Source organism: Carassius auratus, chromosome 43 (genome assembly GCF_003368295.1).
Source record: "Carassius auratus strain Wakin chromosome 43, ASM336829v1, whole genome shotgun sequence".
In the NCBI taxonomy this organism is placed as follows: domain Eukaryota; kingdom Metazoa; phylum Chordata; class Actinopteri; order Cypriniformes; family Cyprinidae; genus Carassius; species Carassius auratus.
In genome coordinates, this window is record NC_039285.1 from 18,427,464 (window position 1) to 18,440,418 (window position 12,955).

General features: G+C 36.2%; 1 pseudogene; it reads right to left on the reverse strand.

Moving 5' to 3' along the window:
- Positions 1–3,928: 3,928 nt before the first annotated feature.
- On the reverse strand, positions 3,929–6,749 carry LOC113061312 (uncharacterized; annotated as a pseudogene).
- Between the last annotated feature and the right edge of the window lie 6,206 nt (positions 6,750–12,955).

The following is a 12,955-nucleotide window of genomic DNA, read 5'->3' on the forward strand; positions in this document are numbered from 1 at the left end:
AATCCATTTATCCTTTGCGAAAATTTCTGCGTATTCATGGAGAGAGCACTTCATGGTTGCCTAGCAACGGCAGATGCCCCAGGGGCACAACTGCCTGAGCGCTTTGGAAAGAAGGAGAAAGCGACGCGACTAGCGTTTTCCACGCGTGTATAGGCGCGATATGTGAGCAGCCCCTAGCACATGTTCGAAACCCGAGCCAACAAAGACTTACTTTATTTTTTATTTGATCCTTACTTCAGCAGCAATTTAACCAGTTAAACCGTAACACCGGAGAGTGCCAGGATGTTTTCCTCTGAGGTGCTCATGCATCGCAGTTGTGCTGCCGTGGTACACCATATCAGTTTTACAAAGGGCCATTTTATTTGGCCTTTGTTTAAACTATTCCCATATTTTTGATAACAGCGGTCTCTGTTTTTGTGATAGAATGCAACTTTCTCCATTCCCAGTATGCCATTAAGCGAGATGTAAACAGTGTGACGCGTCGACCCATTTCACGCACGTCGACGTATTTTTGTACTCGACGTAATCGATGACGTTGACGCGACGTTGCAGCACTAATATCTTCATTTGTGTTTTGAAAATGAATGCAAGTTTTGCAGGTTTGGAATGACAGAGACTGAGAAATTATGACAATTTTCCAATTTTTTGGTCAACAAACCATTTATCTTTTTGCAGTTTGATATCTTAAATTAGTAATTAGTAAATTCCAGGTGTGAACATGAACTAAAATTGTGTGCCTGCCCAGTTATACTTTAATTTTTCATATTCATTTGTGCGTTTTTAATTTCTACTGCCCACAGAATAACATATAAATGAGACAGACTCACACTTCTGGCATAATCTTCAGGCCTTCCATCCTGAAGGCCTTCCATCACTCACACTCAGAGTCATCAGACTCACAAGAGCTTCCTTCACTTGACACTGCAGAAGACGGGGCCAATTCTATTGAAAAATGATTAAAAAAAACTGTTATTTCAGTTATTTAGATAAGTAAATGTAGTGAAACAATTGTGATTACCCCTAATTATGAGTATGATGAGAACTGTCTATAAAATGTGTGTCAAATCATGAACTTTATTTTTTAAATTTTTTATATACACAGCAAAAAGTCCAGTGTTAAATTAACTCTCAAAGAGTTGATTTCAACACTTTTTCAGAGTTTATATAGCTCCACACTCTCCAGAGTTAAAATAACACTTTCAAAATAGTTAAATATTTAACACAATGCCAGAGTTCCTAATTTGACTCCAAATAAAGTGTTAAAATGACACTAGAAGAGATACAGAAAAACAACACTGTTCAGAGTTGCATGTTTAAGGTGGTTAAATCTGTATGGTCTCAAAGATCTACAAAATAATGTTATATAAACAACAGCACACAAAATATTTGCCACTGACTTGTTTATTTGTAATTCTCACTTGTAGTGCATTTTGAAGTCGAATTAAAACATTACAAAAGAAGGTATGATATACAAACTTTCATCCACAACACTGTATGAACTTTGAATATCAAATGGCTTATAAAATTGAATTTCTGACATTTTGATAATACACCTTTCCTCACTTTGTACTACTCTGAATGCATGATGATGTTCATCAAAATTCTCTGTAAATAGTTTGTTTACCAACAGATGAATGCAATTTTCAACCAAAAGTACATCACTTATTTGACAGAAGACTGGCATTTCACTTTCTATTGCACTGCACACCACAAGTCCAGCTCTATATTCTACACCATCAACTTTAACCCAACTGGTTGAGAAAACATCTTTTGATACGAACATTTCAAGCATTTGATTGCTGACCTCATTCCCTATGGAAAATGGTTTAATTGGCCCAAACTCATTATGTTTGAGGGTGAAGGTTTCCCAATGGTACGCAATGGCCATCTGATGCTTTTTAGCTAATGATTTTAATATGTTTTTGAAATTTAAAAAAAAAAAAATCTTTGAACATCTTATGTTTGGCTTCGAACCTCATTGACCACATATATAATAAGGGGCCAATTTTCCTTATAGAAGAAGGGTAATGTATCATATAATGATGTTTAGGAATCAAATTTTTATGAGGATACAAGTACTTGAATAGTTTGTGATGGTCAGCGATCAAGTGCTTCAAATACACTGTCAAACCTGAAGTGAGACAAGGTGAAAACACAATGTTCATTATTTGAAGTAACATAAGCAACAAACTCCAGTGTTTGTTTCCTGAAGGAACAATGTCTCCTAACAAAAGTGGGAGATTTTTCACAAGACATAATGTCTGAATGGAATTTAAACCAATGCTATTACCAGCACTATCCAAAATAACCTTTGTGGGACGATTTTTCCGTTCTAAAAATTTATAATCAAAAGAATAAATCCTTGAAAGTAAATCCTCTTCAGATATAAAGTTTTGTGTGAGATGTCCAAAAAGCAATTTGATTTCATATTGAACCACGCCCTCATGAAGGTCATGCATTATATCAAATGAGTAGTTATTGCTAACATGAAAGTACTTCAGTGTATTAATTATGGATTTTTTTTTTTCAAAGCATATAGTGACCTCAATTGTGGGTTTTCATGGAGAGACTTGCAATGTATTTCAAAGATTTCTTGTCCACGAAGGACCACCTTAGGATCATCCTCACTGTATACTGTTTGAGAATCATTCTTTTCAATTAAACAAAGGCGACAGAAATGATGGCTATTAAATGACTCATTAAAACCAAGAATTGAATGCATTCCTAGATTATCACCAGTGATTTGTGCGATGGTGCCGTATATCTGCTCATCTGAGAATGATAGACTTAATCCTTGGCTTTCAAGTATTTTTATATCATTTATCAATGGATCCAGTATAACATCTAAACCGTACTTTCTTACATCTTGTGTGTGAAAAAGTGCTAACAAATGAATGTTCATCAGAACTGAGTTAAATTTTGGAGGCAAGTTTCTTACAATAAAATAAAGGCAGCCAATTTTGTGGATACTACGTTTGGAGCCAAGGGGGTTAGCGGTTTCAAAATCATCATAGTATATTTGAATTTGTAATGCATGTCTTTTTGTTGTAAATAAAGGGTGGGATTTAAAATAACTTCCATCGCTAAAATCTGTAAAAGTGTCAGGCTCTGATCTACAATCTTTCCTTAGGAGATCACAAATGTCTGGATTTCTGCACATGAATTTCAATGTTTCTAAAATTGGCACATATATAAAAGTATCATTCACTGGAACTTGGTCATAAGTACCAGATTTCTTATTCAATTTGTTGTCATACCGCACACCTAATGTTATCTCATTGGGCTCTACAACTCCCCATTTTTCTATATTTATTAGTATTTATTACGTTTCCATTCTGTATTCAAATTTGTGAATGGGTTTTCTAATTTTTCAAAAGATTCATTTATTACAGTTTTGTAGGGGTCATTTGTAGGCAAAGCAGAAAGTATGTTATGCTTTGCCTGAGAGTTAAGCTCATCTGTTAGCTCCTCTAAATCTCCCATAATTGAGGACACCAAACTGTTTGAAATCTCACTTGCTTGTATTTTGGCCACAATGGATTCACACAATTCTTTAGTTGAATTTTTAGTAAGCCCTGAATCATTGTTATCAGATAAAGCACTGGAACAAGGAGATAAATGCTGGGGATTCATAAGGTCCTCCAAAGCATGAGATGAGCTTGCCACTGGCTCACTTGAGGAACATCCAACAGTTGAAGTTGGAGCAATCAGCTGAATGCTGCTATGAACACTATTAAGGTGCTTACGAAAACCTGCATATGTTTGGAACTGATGCCTACAACCTTGCTGAGAACAAATTAATTTGAACTTAGATCCAGGATAATAACTATGTTCACCTCTTAAATGGGAAATCAACTGTTGACTCTCTGGGTGCTCTTTTTGACAAATAAAACAGATCAGAATTCTGTCAACATCATACTGCCCGACTTTAAGTTAAGGTTACTGTCTGGTTGAGCAGTCTGGCTCTCAAATCTCTAACCCTGGGAGACTCCTTCATCTTACCTACATCAATGTTATACACTGTTGTCTGCAGGAATGTGTAAAAGCTTAGAAGTGCACTATCATAGGATAAATTGAACACAAAATGTGCCTTGAAAAGTTCATCAAATGCTCCAAGGGAGCGGTTTGCCTGGCATGGGATGAGATGCTTATCCAAGATGATGTAGAAGCACTCAGTCTTGCTTTTCTGGCGTCCAACAGCAAGGAGGTAGGGATGCTGATGCTGGATGTTGTTGAGGTGCTCCTCCAAACTGCAGCATGACTAAAGTTGAAATGAACATTGAATATTAGACACAAACATAATGTCCAGACAGGGAAAACAACTGTATAAGAGACTTTTCAAAGAAATCAATAGCTAGTGCAATATGATAATGCATATGAATTATTTTAAATCTCCATGTAGAGCTACCAAAACACAATATTAAAATGCAATACCTTATAAAAGATTACAAGTCTTTCAGCAGCATCACATGCACTGATTTTTGGAGACTTCGGTCCTCCTGGTGATGGTGGAAGGAGATGTATCAGTAAAAGAAGGGATGCCATTTCCTGGTCGTAGACTAGAGATGAAATTCACATGAAATTTTTAATTAATTAATCTAAACCTTCAAATGAAATATTTTAAGTTTAAAAATACAAAGCATTTTAAACATTCACCTGGTTAATGTAGTCTTTTTAAAGATTTTATGTAGTGCAAGTTATTTATTTGTTAGTAATCCGGAAAACATCCAATCTCATAGGTTCTGAAGTTTACTCATTTTAATATTTTTTGTCATCAAAACAAATATTGTTACTGCAAACATGCAAACTGCAAATATAGCAGTTTGTAAAAACAAGCAAATCAAATACAACTTACTTGTTTCATGAAGGTCACTTCTTTAGGACATTCTGCTGAGAGCAACAACTGACTCAGCTCTGCTGTTGAAGTAAGTTGCTTGGCCTCTCTAATGACATTTGGCCTGAAGAACGTGTCCCACTTCTGAAGCAGCCTGGAGGATGTCTCGGTGTCAAACAGGAGAGTGAAGTCTTGATCAACCTTTAAGATGATATTAAACTATAAACAATATTCTCAAATTACATGCATTTGAAAAAATGTTATTCCAAACTTACCAGGCCTTTTGTATCTAGGAATCTTGGGAAGGTGGAGAGGATATCAACACTAGAGCCTGGATCTTTAACAAGCTTCTGGCGATGCTGAAAGGTCTCTCTCATCTTTTGGAATATTAGGGACTTCTCTGTAGTGTGGCTGAGCAAAGAAATTGCCTCTCTGCAAGCAACCCCATCAAGTTGCCCTTCAAAATTAGTAGCCCTTTGGCATTTTGGGCCTCCTGGAGAAACATCATGAGGGCTGTCTAGTGGCGAAGATCCTCGTCTAATCTTCATACGCCAAGCAATGTATCCTGTGTTGCTTGCAGCATCATAAAAGTGTTCCTTAAAATAATTAAATTTCTATGTCACAGATATCATAACATTGCAATTATAAAATGAAAGGGTCATGCAGATGATGACTTACATATCCTTTCTTGGAATAAGGATCTCTGAGGGAAGGGAACATCATCACTATGCCAAGAGCATACTGTTCTCTGATGGCTTTAGTAGGGAGTTGCCTAAGTGAAGATATCAAATTAGTCTAAATTTATACAATGGTCATGCAGTTATGTTTCATAAATTTTTTTAATAAAAATACCCATGTGTATCAATCATGTGAGCCACCAGAATGTTGATCATTTGTCTTCTGGTGGCATCTGTAAGGGTTTCTGTTTCTTGATACTCCTGTAGTACTGCTTCACCACCAGACTTCAATTCAAGAACATCCTCGACCAACTAAAAATAAAAAATATATAATAATAAACTAAAATAAAAAAAACGACCTTGGTGATTCACTAATTACCACAGACTCAGAAGGGTTAAAAAATATATTTCTATATTTTGGATAATTTTCATTTCTGGGTGAACAGAACCTTAAGGAGAATCACATAAAAACTTTGTTCTAACCTGCTTTGCAGACAGTGCAGATGTGTCCTCTTTTCTCTGTCTCTTGTTAGGGACCTCATCTAAGATTATAGTCGATGCACTTGAACTGTTGCTTTTGTCAGACTTCTCAGATGTGGAAGAAAAAGAGTCTGAAAATTCTAAATAATTAAAGTATTCAAATATTACAAATATTGTTTTGACCAGCATAAGAATCAGAAACGGGCAATGTATCATATTTAGCCTAAGTTGCTTGATAACTCAACTTCTTAAACATTCAATAAAGCTCACCGTCATTTGAGAAAACAGTCAGCACCACATTGCCTTGTCCAATGAGGTCACTGAATATTTCTTCATCGACTTCTGTCTCTGTTGCATCCCTGTATGTTACTTTTGCATCAGGTGGCAAACAAAATCTCTCAATGACTGAAAAAAAAAGATTTTTAAGTTGACAAGCTTTCTTGCTTCACAACAAATGACTGATTTGAATACATATATATCTTTATGATGCAAGCAAAATGTAAATATGCATTATTTTTCTTTTTTCCAATGTATACCCTTCTACAGAATATTATATGATAAAGGCAAATACAGAAATGAGGCAACAACACAATACACAGGATTTATCGGATTTTAATCAAATTCTTAGTTTAGTTATTTTAAATGAGTAAGAAAAAAAAGAAACCTTTGACTTGAAATTGCATGAAGTCAAACCTCCCTTCAATGCAATCCAGCTTCACATACTTCTGCTGTTCGTTGTACTTGATCTGGACCAACATTTTACCTGGAACATGCAAAAGCGTTTGGCCTTGTAAATCGTTGTAAAAAAAAGAAGAAAAAAATTATACTTTATGGATAGATGCACGTCACATCGTTTCCTTTGTAATATCACAATTTACATATTTGATACACCATACTTTTTCTACCAGTGCCAGTTATTTCACACATTTATTTTAAGAATTATTTAATTATTATTAATAAATTATTATTTATTTATTTTTAAATGTGACCTAAAGCGACACACACATCGCAACACACACACAGACAGCTAAGATTTAAGTTACATAGTGAAGCTAATCACGTTGACGATGGCAATTGTGGCAATAAATGAGGCTTTGTTAAAGATCGTTCGTTTTATTAATTTGGTAAATCATTTTAATTTATTAGAGGCCACGCTTGTGACGGTAGTTATGGAGGACAGGAGACAAATGCAAGTACAAGGAAGTTTATTGATAGTATGATGATGATGGAAGGCCGGAGAGTGACGCAGGAACCACGATGGCAGCACAGACTGGTGAGTTGAGACGTAGAGTGCGCTGACGACGATGACAGTGGTGATAATCCAATGGTGGTGAGTGTATTCCGAGCGTGAAGACAGGATCCGACAGAACGGCGACAAAGCAAGGCAGGAACAACACGAACACGACATCAAACACCAGGATCTACAAACAACGATCAGACAAACAGGAGACGAAAGACAGGGCGTTATATAGTCTGATAGAACGAGCCGCACCTGCCGCTGATCAGACGATCAGCGGCCACACCCACAGGAAACAATCAACATGACGTAACATGACTACAGCTGGAGACGGTGCATTCACGAACCGTGACAACGCTGTAATAATTTGATTTCTTGTTTTAGTTAAATCGAAAAGTGTAATAAACCATTGCCACGATGTACGTTAACATAACTTAAGCTGTGTGTGTGCGTTCGCCTCCAAATTTTAATCAATCAATCAATCACCTTTATTTATATAGTGCTTTAAACAAAATACATTGCGTCAAAACACTGAACAACATTCATTTGGAAAACAGTGTCTCAATAATGCAAAATGATAGTTAAAGGCAGTTCATCATTGAATTCAGTTATGTCATCTCTGTTCAGTTGAAATAGTGTCTGTTTTTATTTGCAATCAAGTCAATGATATCGCTGTAGATGAAGTGACCCCAACTAAGCAAGCCAGAGGCGACAGCGGCAACCGAACCGAAACTCCATCGGTGACAGAATGGAGAAAAAAACCTTGGGAGAAACCAGGCTCAGTTGGGGGGTCAGTTCTCCTCTGACCAGACGAAAACCAGTAGTTCAATTCCAGGCTGCAGCAAAGTCAGATTGTGCAGAAGAATCATCTGTTTCCTGTGGTCTTGTCCTGGTGCTCCTCTGAGACAAGGTCTTTACAGGGGATCTGTATCTGGGGCTCTAGTTGTCCTGGTCTCCGCTGTCTTTCAGGGCAGTAGAGGTCCTTTCTAGGTGCTGATCCACCATCTGGATCCGGGTGACTGCAGTGACCCTCTGATCTGGACACAGACTGGATCTCGTGGCCACGGTGACCTCGGAACAAGAGAGAAACAGACAAATATTAGCGTAGATGCCATTCTTCTAATGATGTAGAAAGTACGGTGTTATGTGAAGTGTTTCCGGTTCCGGTTTACCTAATTAATGCAGCCTAAAAATCCTTTAACGGATTTGGATATTAAAAGCATATTAGTATGTTATGTGTATGCCAGGTTAAAGAGATGGGTCTTTAATCTAGATTTAAACTGCAAGAGTCTGTCTGCCTCCCGAACAATGTTAGGTAGGTTATTCCAGAGTTTAGGCGCCAAATAGGAAAAGGATCTGCCGCTCGCAGTTGATTTTGATATTCTAGGTATTATCAAATTGCCTGAGTTTTGAGAACGTAGCGGACGTAGAGGAGTATAATGTAAAAGGAGCTCATTCAAATACTGAGGTGCTAAACCATTCAGGGCTTTATAAGTAATAAGCAATATTTTAATAAGCAATAATATACTTTTATGCGCAGTGCTCCATAGCACGTTATGTTGTACATTCTCTACTGAATAAGCACCAATCATAAATGTAAAAGTATGATTAAATTTAACTTACCTTTCAAAGCCACACGAGGATAATGGCGACGTCTTCATGGATTTCACCAGCGACGATTGGAAATGCGTGGGCGGAGTCTAATTACGTCTCTATGGAGTTTGTTTAACACTGATGATCAACTCTGTGAAATAACTCCAACACCAAACACCATTTTACTCTGAATGTGTTTAAATTACTTTTTGGGTGTTGAAATCAACTCCGAAATGTTTAACACTGAAATTTCAACTCTCCAATTTTTGCTGTGTAGCCTTCATTCTAGGGTCAATTAAATGAATCATTGTGCAATATTCACATGGAGGCCTGAAACAATTTAAGTATTTATTATCTGATTATTAAAAACCTTTGTATTTTTACAACTTTTATTCAAGTATTACATCTGTACATAATTTTAATTTAATTAAATTCAAGTTTATTTGTATAGCGCTTTTTACAATACGAATCGTTACAAAGCAACTTTACAGAAAATTATGTTTATGTTATAGTAGCTTATGGTGGTGACTGTCAGTTTGTGCACGTTTGACAGGATTTTTAGAAAAAATTAATACAAGACGTAGTCAGCTAGACGATGAACATTATTAATATTATTAATTAATAATTGTCATATGATGCAGTCACACTTGTAGCAATATTTGTTAGTTCTGTTGTTGATTCAGGGTTAGCATCATCTGAGGTCCTCTGAGGGTCAGCATCATCTCTTCTCAGGTGTTCTGGATCCAGACTGGAGCTTGTGTAAATCCTAGTTACCACGGGATGTAAATCCTGTGGCAAAAACATAGAAACAAAATAGAGACATCATTAGCATAGCTGCTGATCCAACAAACTAAAATTAGTTTAACCCAAGCTTATGAATAAAAAATGCACATTTGATCAGATGCAACTGCACTCACAATTTAAGATACATTATTCGAATGCTTGGCGAAAGAGATGCGTTTTTAATCTAGATTTAAACAGAGAGAGTGTGTCTAAACCCCGAACATTATCAGGAAGGCTATTCCAGAGCCAAATGTGAAAAAGCTCTACCTCCTTTAGTGGACTTTGCTATCCTAGGAACTACCAAAAGTCCAGCGTTTTGTGACCTTAGGGTGCGTGATGGGTTGTAGCTTGGTAGAAGGCTAGTTAGGTACGCAGGAGCTTAGGGCCTTATAGGTAAGTAATCATTTGTAACTGATATGGAACTTAATAGGTAGCCAATGCAGAGACTGTAAATTTGGGGTAATATGATCATATTTTCTTGACCTTGTAAGGACTCTAGCTGCTGCATTTTGGACTACCTGTACCTTTTTAATAACGAAGCAGGACAACCACCAATAAGTGCATTACAATAGTCCAGTCTAGAGGTCATGAATGCATGAACTAGCTTTTCTGCATCAGAAACAGATAACATGTTTCGTAGCTTGGCAATGTTTCTAAGATGGAAGAATGCAGTTTTTGTAACATTGGAAATATGATTTTCAAAAGACAAATTGCTGTCTAATATGACACCCAGATTTCTGACTGTAGAGAAAGTAACAGTACATCCGTCTAGTTGCAGATTGTAATCTACAAGATTCTGTGAAGTGTTTTTGGTCAAATAATTAATATCTCTGTCTTATCTGAATTTAATTGGAGAAAATTATTTGCCATCCAATCTTTTACATTTTTAACACACTATGTTAGCTTAGATAATTTTGAAGTTTCATCTGGTCTCGTTGAGATATATGGCTGAGTATCATCAGCATAACAGTGGAAGCTAATTCCGTATTTTCTAATAATATTACCAAGGGGCAACATGTATATTGAAAATAGAAGGGGACCTTCTAAGGGGACGGATCCTTGTGGCACTCCATATTTTACTGATGATAAATGAGATGACTCCCCATTTAAGTAAACAAAATGGTAGCGATCGGACAGGTAGGATCTAAACCATCTTAGAGCCTGCCCTTGAATACCTGTATAGTTTTGTAATCTATCTATGAGTATGTCATGACCTATGGTGTGAAACACAGTACTAACATCAAGTAAGACTAGAAATGAGATGCAGCCTTGATCTGACGCAAGGAGCAGGTCATTTGTAATTTTAACAAGTGCAGTTTCTGTGCTATGATGGGGCCTGAAACCTGAGTGAAATTCTTCATACAGATCATTTTTATGCAGGAAGGTGCTCAATTGAACAGACACAACTTTTCAGATTTTTTTGACATAAATGGAAGATTTGAAATAGGCCTATAATTTGCCAGTACACTAGGATCTAGTTTTGGTTTCTTAATAAGAGGCTTGATAACCGCCAGCTTGAATGGTTTTGGGACGTGACCTAAAGATAAGGACAAGTTAATGATATTGAGAAGCGGTTCTTCGGCTACAGGTAACAACTCTTTTAGTAATTTAGTGGGTACAGGATCTAATAAACATGTTGTTGGTTTAGATAGATAGAGTGATAAGTTTATTTAGCTCTTCCTGTCCTATGGTTGTAAAGCACTGCAGTTTATCTTTGGGTGCGATGGATGAAACTGAAGTGTTAGACGCTGTAGAATCTACATTCGCTATTGTATTTCTAATGTTATCTATTTTATCAGTGAAGAAATTCATAAAGTCATTACTATTTACCATTGGTGGAATATTTGAATCAGGTGGTGTCTGGTAATTTGTTAATTTAGCCACTGTGCTAAATAAATACCTTGGATTGTTTTTCCATGCAATTCTAAAAACTTCCAAGTTAGTTTTTCTCCATTTGCATTCAAGACTACGAGTTTCTTTCTTGAGAGAGTGAGTATTACTGTTATACCATGGCACAGTACGTTTTTATCTAACATTTTTCAATTTGATGGGGGCAACAGTTTCTAATGTATTAGAGAAAATAGTGCCCATGTTGTCAGTCATTTCGTCTAATTCATGTGTATTTTTGGGTACAAATAGCAGTTGTGATAGATCAGGCAGGTTATTTGCGAATCTTTCTTTGGTGGCTGGAACAATAGTTCTGCCCAGACGGTAACGCTGAGACATATAGTTAATATCAGTTATATGCAGCATGCACGATACAAGGAAATATAATATCATCACTTTGAGATACAATATCTATAGCAGTAAGATCGATTCCGTGAGATATAATTAAATCTAGTGTATGATTAAAACGATGAGTGGGGCCGGTGACATTTTGCTTGACTCCAAAGGAGTTTATTAGGTCAGTAAATGCAAGTCCTAATGTATCATTTGCATTATCAACGTGAATATTAAAATCTCCCATGATTTGCGCCTTATCAACTATAACTAGAAGGTCTGAGAGGTGTTTATTAGGTCAGTAAACGCAAGTCCTAATGTATCATTTGTATTATCAACGTGAATATTAAAATCGGTAACACTTTAGAATAAGGTTCCATTAGTTAATGTTAGTTAATGTATTAATTAACATGAACAAACAATGAATAATACATTTATTACTGTATTTATTCATCTTCATTAATGTTAGTTAATGAAAATACAGTTATTCATTGTTAGTTCATGGTAATTCACAGTGGATTAACTAATGTTAACAAGCACAACTTTTGATTTAAATAATGCATTAGTAAATGTTGAAATTAACATGAACTAAGACTTATAAATGCTGTAGAAGGATTGTTCTTGCTTAGTTCATGTTAACGAAAGTAGTTAACTAACATTAACTAATGGAACCTTATTATAAAGTGTTACCTTAAAATCTCCCATGATTAGCACCTTATCAACTGTAACTAGAAGGTCTGAGAGGAAATCTGCAAATTCTTTTAGGAATTCTGTATACGGCCTTGGTGGTCTATACACAGTAGCCAGAGCAAGAGATACATTAGATTTCTTTTGCATGTCTGACAGTGTAACATTTAGCAGAAGTATTTCAAAAGAGTTAAACCTGTATCCTGTTTTCTGGGTGACATTGAGAATATCACTATATATTGTTGCAACACCTCCGCCACGACCAGTCTGACGGGGCTCATGCTTATAACAGTAGTTTGGTGGAGTAGACTCATTTAGACCAAAATAATCATTTGGTTTTAGCCAGGTTTCAGTCAAGCAGAGTACATCAAAACTATTATCTGTGATCATTTAATTTACAATAACTGCTTTGGGTGTTAGTGATCTAATATTTATGAGCCCAAA